The 10,485-nt window shown below is 38.5% G+C and overlaps 1 protein-coding gene across 1 annotated transcript in view; it reads right to left on the bottom strand.

Annotated features, from left to right (window-relative positions):
* Positions 1 to 9,015, bottom strand: part of LOC122800120 (protein kinase C epsilon type-like) — a 46,198-nt gene extending 37,183 nt beyond the window's left edge. Inside the window, exon 1 of the mRNA XM_044069642.1 lies at positions 8,825 to 9,015. The gene's annotated coding sequence lies outside the window, so the exon portion shown is untranslated. The remainder of the gene's footprint in view (positions 1 to 8,824) is intronic.
* Between the last annotated feature and the right edge of the window lie 1,470 nt (positions 9,016 to 10,485).

Raw genomic sequence — 10,485 nt, forward strand, 5'->3', positions numbered from 1 at the left:
ATTATCATCAGAGAGAAATTCAAGTTTGGTGGAATATCGTAAAGACCTTAAATGAGTAGTTGTGATAAAGTGTGAGAGCTGAGAGGGGAAGTGGATGAGGAGAGGGAGTGGTATAGGTGGGAGTGGGACAAGGACAGGTCCAGGAATTAGTAAATAAGTCCTTTGGAAGTTTTTTGAAGTTAAGGAAGTTGCTGTTTGTTCTTAGAGAAAGGGGAAGTCTGTTCCAGGCATTGGCAATGGAGTGGCTTATAAAAGTTTGCCAGTATTTTTATTGGGTTTGTAGATGTCTAAGAGGTGTAGGTCTGTGCTGCATAGGTTGCACTTAGGAGAGTAGGGAGTGATGAGGTCCGTGAGGGCAGGGCAATGAGAGGATTGATTTAAGATAGTGTGTGTGAGGTGGAGTTGGGGAAGAAGGAGTTGGTTATGGAGCTCAAGCCATTGTAGATTTTTTAAAGCTATGCATTTCTCAGAGTATTATCTTTTCTCCAAGGTATGGTAATCGTGGAATTAGTATATATATATATATATATGTATGTGTGTGTATATATATATATATATATATATATATATATATATATATATATATATATATATATATATATATATAATTTCAGGGGGTATAGAGGGCTTCTCCTATAGTTTCGATTTTTTTTTTGAGTATCTGCACTCGGCATTTGGAGTATTAATATTTCTTTAGGGAGCCTCATTGTTGTCTGTTACTAGGCTTAATATTATTTTTATTTTTAGTAATAATTAATCTAACAGTAGTTTCAATATGATTTTGTTAAAGACTTTGTCTTTAAATATTAGAGGGTTAAGTTTTAGGTTTAAGCACAATACAATGCATAATTTTTATATAAGCAGAAATGTGATATAACTCTCTTACTGTAATTCAAGGTGGCATAAAATCACAGTAGATGCCTAAAGATTCTTCTTGGAGGTCCCATGCCTACAAGTGTGACATTTTCTAGAATACTGGTAGCAGTTTTTATTAATCAGCTCCTGCATGGAAGGTGTTAGAGAGACAGAAAGAATCAGAGGATAGATGGACTTTAGTAAAAGATTTACCTTAGAAGGAAGTTTACATTTAGACTCCATTTATGACCCCAGTCAGGATGCACCAGGATTCTTTGTCACGTTTTTCACAGAAATGAGTGAAGTTAATATGGAGATACATCAGTAATTGTTGGCAGGGTCTTTAATCTAATGTTAAATCCAGAAACTGATAGATTTAATGCTCTAACCCTTTAATGGAGAAACATGTAAAGGCACATAAGGTTATATAACAAAACATGTTTTTACAAGACTGATCATACTCTTGGAAGTGCTAAATCAAGACTGTCCTGGATTTATTTTTCATTCTCCCTCATCTGGGGCAAGTAGTAGACTGGACTATTTGTTGATTTTCAAATGTTTTTTAGGTAATTTTCATGAATAAGACTATCAGGCTTGCCATTTCAATGATCATGAAGGCATTTTGTTTTTAAGGGGAAGAAGGGGGCTTAAGGCAACCAAACTGTAGAGACTAGATCTGTTGGTTTTGCAGAATATTCAGACTATGAATTTTATTATACAAAAGGTGAATAATTATATAAATGGGAACCCTGTAAATTCCATTTCCATTTTTGTGTAGTGGGAATTGTTCAAATTCGTTATGCAGGATATTTGTTCTGTGGGTAAAGTCCACCTACTGAGAATCTCAGATCGTTCAATACAAGATTTGATGCCACAGTTCAAAGAATCAGTGGCAAGGGCCCAAAGAACAGAGTTATAATACAGGAAATTACATTTGTTGTAGTGGGATAAAATAGCAGCTGTTAAGATGATGGTCTATCCATATTTATGCTATGTATAGTCATAGGATCAGAGGAAGTTACTAGGCTAATGGCCCTACCCTTACAAGCCTAGCCAAGTTCTACCCTTATTTCCATGATCAGCACCTATTGCCCCTGTCCAAGCGGGACACAGGTGGAACCCCCAGGTGAATTTACGGTTACCCATCTAATCACCCAGATTGCATTTGAAGAGGGCCAATGAGGTGTTCTGTTTGGCATGAAGTGGGAGTCTCTTCCAAAGGTGTGGTAACCTCTGGGAGACAAATCTCTCCCTCCAGCAAGTTCTGTTAATGTCACATACTAGGTTAAGGTCTTTAGAGTGAGCAACCCATGTACCATTTGACTTGCGGATATGCAGCATTTCCAATAAAGTAGGGTCAGAGATTGCCTTATATGCAAGGCAGAAATCAGCTCTGAGTAATCTGTATGAAACAGTACAAGGTGATAATGATTTCAGATGATCTACATAGGACAGATACTGAAGACCTTGAATTTTCCTTGTGAGGAACCTTTGTGGTCTCTCCAATTGCTGCAGGTGCTTGGAAAGGTACATACCAAAAGGGGCATTATACTCAGTTATTGGCCTGATGAGGGAAAAGTACACGGAGGTTATAACTTCTTTTTTCTGGAGGTAATGCCCTTACTTATGAGATGAGCAATGTAGAATGTCCTTCTTACCACTGTGGAACCATGGTGATCAAAGGTAAGGTTGCTGTGAACCTGTGTGCCAAGGCCACTCGCTAATGAGTGTGTACTTAGGGTGTTGCTCTTGATATGGTAGTTAGCAAGAACATAGCTCTTACTGAAAGGGATGATAATACATTTTTTTGCATTGAGTTTAAGGCCATGACTTTGGCACCAATCATTTGTTTGTGTAAGACCCTCTTGCAGGATGTTGACATCATTTGGAGATCATCAGCAAACTTTGTCAGCCAGAAACCTTTAGTTTTTGCTTGTACTTCAGAGAAATAGATTCCAAACAGTAGAGGTCCCAGGACTGATCTCTGGTTATAGGTCTGCTGTTGAAGGTGGATTCCAATCGGTGAGTCGTTAGTGACCCATCTAACGATATAAGGATCCGATACCTAGCTGGGTGAGTTTGTCAATAATGCCTGAGTGGGGATAGCATCAAAAGCCTTGGCTAAGTTTAAGTAGGCTGTATGCACAGATTTCCCCTCATCCAGGGCCTTGGCGACTGTCTCAAAGAAGTTCACCAGGTTTGAGGCATGATCTCCCTTTGACAAATCCAAACAGAGTGAGGTCAAGTGTTTGGAGATTACCTATATCTTTGTTGATAGGGTCCATGATGATTCACTCACTTGCAGATGCTAGTCAGGCTAATAGATCTGTAGTTGCTGGGGTCATTGGAATCTCCACCTTTGTGCAATGAAACAACAGTGGCCATTTTCCATTCAGTTGGGACAAAGCTGGTGCTAAAACTATGACTGAAAAGAGTACCCAATGGTGTTGCTAATTCTTGTTGGAGCCCATGTAGGATGCAGCCTAGGATGTTATCATGTCCCATATATGCTGTGTTTTTTGCCTTAGAGAGGGTGTTTATGACCTGCTCTTTAGAGATACAAAGTAGGGGACAGGGGGTAGGGATGTCATGGGGTACATGTGGCAGGGACAGGGGAGTAAAGTTTTCACAGAACCTGTTGGCCAACAGGTTAGCTCAGTATATGTGGCATCATTAACTACCAGTTCTGCACAAATCTGGACCTTTCCTTTTGTTACGTATGTAACGAAACAACGCCTTATGCTTGTCCTTAGTTGAGGAAGCTAATTTGGATTCATAGTTTTCTTTGGAGGACTTCACAAGTAGTTTTACTTGCTTGTTTAAGCTGAGGAGGGAGTGTTTCCAGTTTAGGGCTTGCTTCCTCTTACTCTTAGACAACAATTTCTTCCTCTTATTGTAACACCTGTTAATGGCAGTTGTCCACCAGGCAGGTTTGCTCTTGAGGAGATTGTTTTGGTCCTATCAGATACAGTGGAGTCAATGCAGTTATACAGGTGTTTGAATAAAGCATTAGTGTAGAACTCTGCATAGTTTCCAGTTCCATCTGAGGGGGGAGGTGCAGTGAAGCTATTTATACCATCCAATAAGACGCCATAATTTTCTTTGGAGAAGTTTTTTAGTTTAGCTGTTGCTGGGGGGGGGGGGGGGGGGGCAGTTGTGATAGTTGCTTCAAATGAGACTAATATGTGGTCATATCTCTCCAGAGAAAACCACACAGTGAGGAGTGCTACAGTGGTTCCCCATATTGGTAAGCACCAGATCCAGGATATTGGTAACCCTAGTGGGGGTGTCAACCAGCTGGTCCGGGGCATTGAAGTTAACAAAGTCGAGGAACCTTTGGGTAAGTGAGTATTTAGAGATGTTATGATACCCCTAATAACAAGTGGTTAGTAAAGATTAAGGAAATCAAAAGGATTTTTTACAGGGTGGGGGGATTCCAAAATGTTCTTTGTTTATTCCTAACAAACATGGAGAAGCAAGCCTTGCTGATTTAAGTATAAAGGTCATGATCTTCACTCTGTATTAGTATGTTGTATTACCTCTTGATTTTAACAAAGTATGGGCTATTTAGAAGTGGGGATCTTGGCAGCATGGAATGGTTCAAAAAACACTCCTGAAGAATATAAAAGGATGATTGTTAGTGTCACAAGGCTAAGAAACATGTTTTAGTTGCATTCTAGACATTGTATTTGAAGTCTGGAGTGTTATTTTTGGAGACACCCTGAGCTAAAAGTAGGGAATGACAAGCTTTAGTGAGCAGTCCCTGAATGTAGTATATCAGAAGAGGTAAATCATTTAAGGAGCGGTGATGCTGAGGCTGTACAAATGATAGTTTGTATAAGGAACTACTGTAGCATGATACTATTGTTAAGTCTTTGCTACAGTTTAACAAGTGTTTTAAGAGGGTTTCAAACAACTATTAATAAAATAACATCACTCTGCTAAACCTGAGATGATCTGTTGCCCAAGAAAGAGGTATTATAGCACATATATCCATTATTAATTTTGTGGTGGGTGCTAAATGGGTGGCATTGGCCAAGGTCCCAAATAACTTTGCTATAGCGCTGGTTAGCAGGGATGTTTGAACATACTATAAAACATGTACAGCAAGTTTAGAATTTACTGTTTTAGAGGTGGAATTCAATTTTACTTTCTGTTGTTTTGAGGCTAGTTGTTTCAGGTCTCAGATTTGTGACAGAGAACCTTGTAAATAACTATACACACATTTTTCTGTTTGCTAAGGTCATTTGGGCTGAACCATCTATACAAACATGAAACTGTTTAAGATCTCATCTAACGGCATCACAATAAATAACTGATTAAGCCTCCTAACAACACAGATATCTGTCAACATACCCTGCATATGATCATGATAGCACCAAGGATTACTAAAACACATAAGTATTGACTATTGGAAGGTGTATTATTCAGTAAGAGTGGGAAGCATAAAGATCTTTTTTTTTAATAGGTAACCCCCCACTAGTATACTGGAATCATCTCGGACAAATAAACAAGATTTTTAGTCTGCAGTAGATAAAGCACATCCCTGATGATGGGAAAATAAAGAGAACAATGGCTCAGGCAGGCCAACAGGCAGCTATCATGGGCACACGTTTTTGTAGGGGACAGAACCAGTACCTCAGAAGAGTTGCCAGTCAGATGCAAGTGCCGTAATAATGGCAATTATTTATGCAGCCATGGCCAAGGGTAGTTGCTAAGCAATTGAAAAGACTTGGACTCAGACCAGCCCAAATCGCTGACTGTTTGGACTCAGACCAGCCCAAATCGCTGACTGTTATTTTTTAAATGAAAACTTAACTTACCTGTGCAGGATACCATGACTGTGAAGGAATATTATTGCTGAGGCCACTTCTGCAGAATAAAAGCAAGTCCGGGCTTCATCAAAATTATTTGACTGTGAAAGATGAAACCACAGAGTTTCTCCTTTTATGTATTCCATAACAAAAATTACATTTTTCTGTGGTTAGTGGGTAGAAAAAAGAAAAATGTGTTTATTTGATTTCTTTCACAGTTAACAAAATACTGTTTTGCTTAGGCTTTCATTAGAAATGTACAAGGAAGCATTGTGAATAGCAAAGGTGTATACACAAAAACAGACTTTTAAATTAAAAATAACCCCCCCCCCTCAATTCAGATAAAAAAAATTAGTAATTTTAATTCGGTTGACTTTATATGCAAATGGCATACTACTTCCTAAATCTGGTAACAGCAAGCAATGTATCCAAAGAGGAACTCTGCAGTCTTTGTAACTGCCTGCAGGGAATTAAACTAATACTAAACACTAATAGAACAGCATCCCTTGTTTTTTTATGCATCCCTTTTACCTCTCTGCTTGCTGAACATCAATCCTCCTCCCATGTTTCTCCAGCCCTTTCATTCTCTTTTATTGGGTATCCCCAGCACAGGGGTGAGAGCAGACCAGAGACGCATTTATTCAAGCAGTCAAGTAGATGGTTCCTGCCTTCACAGCCTCCTGGCAATGATAGCTTTCCTATTAAGGCTTTAACCCCACCCCTGGTGGTTGACATAAGCAATTGCATCATCGTGGAGCATCTTATATTCTTCCCATATGCTATGAGCGTCACCTACTTGTAAGTATAAAACCACATCATGGCCCTTGTCATTTTGATGCAACGCATACCTCAATTAGTCAGCTGAAACCACCACTTCCTCACACACAGGATGGATGAGCTGACATCTTCTACTCACTCTAATCCCCCCTCCATCTGGCTCTTCTGCTACTAAAGCTGCTACTCAAACCCACATCATCTGGGTTGTAGTCAGTGTTTTTCTGCTCCATGCCACAGAGCTTGGGAAGGATCATGGTTTTCATTATGCATCATAGACTGAAATGCAGCACTGGATTGCAAGTATTCAACCTCTACTATATTTCCATAGCCCACATCCAGATGCATAAATACCTTGGGAGGTTGGTTACAGGCACCAATATACTCAAACAGCTTAGACTGTGTTATAAACTTATGTCGTGCTGATGATGTCGTAACAAGACTGAAACATACACATCCACAGCTAGTGGGGTTTGGCTTTATTGGACTGAATTTATCTATGAATCGACTTAAAAAGAAATAAGTCATGGGCATTCAGAACTGCCATGCAGCTGAAATACCTGGCGTTCTTAAGGGGTCATTTGCATATATCTCATATTCCCCTTTTACAGGACGTTTCAAGGAATCATACAGTGCAATCTCTAGCTTGGCTAGATTTTCTTGTTGTTTTTTTCCAGTTGGATTGGCTGTGTGTCCTGTTTACTCTTTTATATTGTGACACCTGTAAAGGAGAAGACCAAAGGCCAAAGCCCAACAGCACTTCACTTAGGTTCATAGGTAGGTACTAGGCTATTGGCCCTGGGGCCTATATAAGCCTAGCCAAAAAGGTTCCCTGACTTTCACCACCCAAGAAACTTATCATAAGGTTACTTGTAACTAGGAGGGATTGCTTTAGGCTCTCTGTGATGGTTTAAAGAACTTCACAATGATGCCTAATCCATGTCATAAAGTATAAAAAATGTGACCGTCCCATCACACTATATTCCTTTACAGTCCCACATCATTCTGGCATAATACTATCAGACTATTGTATTTCCAAAGTCCTTTCAGCCTAATTTTTATCAGATATGCTCCACTGGAAGAAGTAGCTATGCAGCTCAGCATATTTTGCCAAATCTCCTCTTCCTGCTACTCCTGCCAACACCTCATCTCACGCCACACTAGTCCTCTCAAAGATAACCACTCCTTTCACTGCTGAACTTGTTTCCTCCACCTTGTTCCCAGAATAAGCTTGCAAAATATAAGCAACCATCTCTGTCAATATATGGACTCCCTCCTGTGTAGCAGATGCCATGTATCCAATAATTATCCTCATCCAGTGTTCTACCAGTATTCGTACATACCTCTACTTTGGAAATAGCCATAGTTGTCCTCCTTGATAAAGGCGGCTAGCTTTAATGTCCTGCCTAATTTCTACCCTATCACACTTCCTTCACTTTTGAAAATAAGCTTTATGGAAAGTGCATGCATTGAAGCCTCTACAGCACCTTACATCCATTAGTATTTTTTCCATTTCCCAATAAGGTTTCCAACCTGAGGTTCGAACAGGGCTAACACTCCTAAACCTTGTGAAGTACCTAAGAGAAAAATTAAACCAGTGTGAATCTCTTTGTATAGTTATTCTTGATCAGTATAAACCATATATCTTTCTGTAATGATTTTCCATATATGACCTCTCCCAGTTGTCTCCCAGTTGGGTCTCTGTTTATTTTGATGGCAGATCACGTGTTTCTTACTGGAATGATACCATCTTACCATGGAAGTGAGCTGGGCAAATCAGACAGTAATGCAAGGGAAAAAGCAACATTTCTCAACTTGTTTTCAAGACTGCCAAGATATAAGTAAAGTATTATAGAACATTTACTATGCACCCTGTGTCAAAAATGGTGCCTTTGGTTACTATATGACTCCAAGTGAGACACTTATCCATGCTGCGCTCCCAGGTCCCCCCTGAAAAAAATCACTTATGTTTAGTGAGCATATGTAGTTAGCAAATAATTTACATAACTGATATCTATCTATCGATCTATCGATCTATCTTTCTTTCTTTCTACCCATCCGTTATTTATTCTATCTGACTATCTACCCAGCTATCTCTCCATCCATCTATCTGACATTAGACTTAGTGGGATACGTGATATACTGGCATTTTTGAATAAGATGCGGCACTATATGAGACTGGAAGAAGAAAACATATATGGGGAGTGGCTGAGGTGGAAGTAAAACGTATGCACAGAATTTCTAGTAGCCATTTCTGTAAAAAAAATCAAAATACTGATGCAAAAATAAGATGAGGTTCATACCCTTTCACAGAATTACAATTAAACCAAGTAATCAATTCATTTAAAAAAGACAAAAATTAAATAATTCTGTGAGCATACCTGTGTTATAAAAGAGCAAATAAGTTGAGCAAGGAATGGGTGTTTCCTTCCTAACTTTAAGACTTTCCTCTCAGTCAATATATAGCTTCCATAATCTTCTTTTACAATAAATTCTTTACTTATGAATTTAACAGCATACTGTTCTTTTGAGGATTCCAGTTCAGCAAGTAAAACCTAAAATGCAAACACAGAAAAATCTGTTAGCATGGTGTGGTACACCATGTCGCAGTATTAAACCGTATGTCTCTGTAGTTACCTCTGCAGTGCATTATAAGGCCTCATGGGGCATCATTATGTGTACTGCTATTTAAATTTCAAAATTCTTTGAGCCTTCAATACAGTCATCAGTTGAAGGTCACTACTGATTTCCACTGTCAGTCATATCTTGACATTTCCCTGTATGTAAAAGGCTTTTAAAAATAGTAAATACTTATACCGTTTTTAAAAGTCACTGCTGTTGCTCTTTTTGACAAATGCTACATTATAACTCAGCATGATTTTTATTGTTTAGAGGTAGGGGAGTGGCTGAGTAGTACAGTCAGAAAAGAATTGTAGTATAAACAAGATCATGGACATGGTGCCCCATGAGATGCATGGCTAGGCTTAAAAAGGCCCCCTGGGGTTGTTAACCTAGTATTTACCCATAAACCTAGTAACAAAGGATATCTAGTTAGATAGGCAAGAAGAATGAGTGAGACATCCACATAATGTGGCCTCTTACAGATATCTGTTGTTCAGCTGTTCTTGTATCGTTGCCTGCACTGAAGCAAACTGAACAAAATTCGGCTATACCTTATTTATGACATTAATTAAACAAGACCAAATGTGCTGCTCTACTCTTCATAGAACTTGCAGATGGGGTAGGGTAATGGATGCTCTAATACTACAAAAAAGCAGTTTTATTACAACAGATATTACATATCTTGGTAATATCTGCTTTTGAAAATAATTTCAGGGCATCTCACTTGTAGCAGTTACACAAAGATAGTACTGTGGTTAATGTGTACAATACCAAGGGGACATAAGGAAAGCCAAAATGTACCATGCTAATAATGGACATGGAATATCCTGGTAAAATCCAGTCTTCGAGAAAATTGCAGCATATTTTAATTTTGCAAACTCATGCAGTCATGATAGTGTACCTACAGATGGACATTGCAATACTGAAATGATATTATTATATACTGACATAACATACATCTGATTGCATCCTCTTATTAAATATTAAAAGAATACCCTGCCCACAAATCTGTACTTTGTAGTAGTGGAGGGACCTTTGTGAACGAGTGAAATATTGGCTTTTGTTATCTGGAACCCTCTGATGCTTGTTGGGACATCCATTGGTGAACTGTTGTGGAAATAAAGGCCAGAAGACAGTGGGGTTGAGTGCCAGCTGAATGGTCTTTGACTTAGTATCTTTTTTTTAGTTAATGAATGAAAATTAAATAATATAAATAAATTCTTGTGTGTGCTAGATATAGCTAAGTTAAATAATATAACTAAATTATATGGGATAGCTATGGCCTAAATTAAATAATATGATTAAATTTCATGGGATGTTTATGAACTAAATTAAGCATTATGGTTAAATGTTATGTGATACTTAAATGTTGGATGTTGCTTATTCACTTTAATTAGTTTGACAATCTATTTAATTTGCA

The sequence above is a fragment of the Protopterus annectens genome, chromosome 4.part0 (assembly GCF_019279795.1).
Source record: "Protopterus annectens isolate FY-2018-M chromosome 4.part0, PAN1.0, whole genome shotgun sequence".
NCBI classification, from domain to species: domain Eukaryota; kingdom Metazoa; phylum Chordata; order Ceratodontiformes; family Protopteridae; genus Protopterus; species Protopterus annectens.